Source organism: Solanum stenotomum, unplaced genomic scaffold, assembly GCF_019186545.1.
Source record: "Solanum stenotomum isolate F172 unplaced genomic scaffold, ASM1918654v1 scaffold3800, whole genome shotgun sequence".
Lineage (NCBI taxonomy): Eukaryota > Viridiplantae > Streptophyta > Magnoliopsida > Solanales > Solanaceae > Solanum > Solanum stenotomum.
Genome location: NW_026034708.1, coordinates 47,045 through 49,093, shown reverse-complemented (window position 1 = coordinate 49,093; position 2,049 = coordinate 47,045).

Genomic DNA, 2,049 nt, shown 5'->3' with positions numbered 1-2,049 from the left:
AATAATAATAATAATAATAATTCAATATGGGCAATTTGGAAATTGTATAAAAGAATTAAGGGCAAAAAGGTAATATACTTGGTCAACATAAAAGGGCTTTTTAAGTTAAAAAAAAAAAAGCTCCCCTCCCCTAGCTTTTAGCTTTTGGCTTAAAATAAGTCACTTTGATAATTGCCAAACACTCTAATAAGTCAAAAATTGGCTTTTAAGCCAGTTTGACCAGCTTAAAAGCCCATCCAAACAGGCTCTAAACTTAAAAGCCCTTTTTGTTGACCAAGTATATTACCTTTTTGTCCTTAATTCTTTTATACAATTTCCAAATTGCCCATATTGAATTATTATTATTATTATTTTATTATTATTATTTTATTTTTTTAATAATTATTATTATTTTATTTTTATTATTATTATTTTATTATTATCATTATTTTTATTATTATTATTATTATTATTATTATTCCTCTTATAAATAATTTGTGGTGGTAAAGAAATATGTGAATGATACGAAAATATTATTACTTATGGATGTAAAATATAAATTAATTTTGTTTTAATTTTTTTTAAAGTATAAAAACCTTAAATTAATCAACTTTTCATCATGTTAACAACTTAAAGGGTATTTCAGACATTTTGATAAAAAAAAAAGTGTTTACCAACACTTATTTGTCAAACACATTAACAAATTTTTTTTCAACTGCAACACTTTTATCCAAACACATAACTGCTTATTTTAAAAATAAGTTCCACCACTTTAAAAAGTTACTTTTTTTAAGCCAATCCAAACGAATTCTTAGTAAATTGCATGGCATCACTATACACGTGTCAGTCTATTGTTTAGAAAACATTCAATCAAAGAATTTAAGTTATAATATATACTATCCATGAGAATCTTGAGAAAGATTTGCTGTATCTCTCTGATGAAATAGAAACTGGAGTTTCCCAATTTTATATTACTTAGCTTATTCTAACTTCTAGTGCAGAATCTGCAGATAGTCAATATTCATTTATATATATAAAATAGAGAAAAGTATCGATTATTAGTTTCATCCTCAAACTATTGATAGTTTTAAAAACATTCTTTACTTGACTAACTGAGTTTAAATACACCTTTGATCTTACAACATGAGTGAAATACACCCCTAAATTCTCGTCAATTTTAGGGATGTTTTCAACACTTCTCTTGGTTTTTTATTAAAAGTCCCATGCTCCTACAAGAGTTTGAGACCACTTGCTATGTCATGTGGCAAATAAGGGGTGTATCTAAGTTTGATTAGTCATGTAGAGAAGTGCTTTTAAGGCTGTCAATAATTCAGAAACGAAACTAATAAATTGTGTCAAATTCAAGAGTATTTTCAATAGGCATAATACATATATTGACCCCTAAACTTGGCTTCAAATTTTAACTTTGAGCTCCAACTTTCATAGTGCACAAACAAGCACTTTAACTATCCAACCTTTTAATAAATAAACACACGATTTTTGGAGCCAAGAGCGTGAAATGCAAACGCTGCCACGTGTATTAATGAGCCACTCAATGGCTGCCAACTAATTAAACACTTTACACGTCAATTTTAGAACTAAAAAAAAATAAAATTAATTAAGGGTAGAGTTGTCATTTCAGCATTTTTTTCACTGTTGTGTGCCTCAAAAATTACTTCTCACTCGCGCAAAATGCGTGCACATCACGCGTTTTGCCAGATAAGACACGCGTGTTTATTTATTAAAAGGTTGGATAGTTAAAGTGTCTATTTGTGCACTTTGAAAGTTGGAGGTCAAAGTTAAAATTTGAAGCCAAGTTTAAGGTCCAATATATGTATTATGCCTTTAGAAAAACTCAAAACTGTCACTGTTTTGCGACTTTCATACCTAAAATTGTCAGGTGTTTACATAACCACATCTGAATTATACCATGAAATTATTGTGCTAGGTGGACTCATTTTGAAAACTTTTTTCATCTCCCACACCCCTCTTAATAAGTTATCTCAAACATTTACTCCCTTGATCCAAAATAGTTGATGTTTTTGCCTCTAAAAATTGTCTTGAATAATT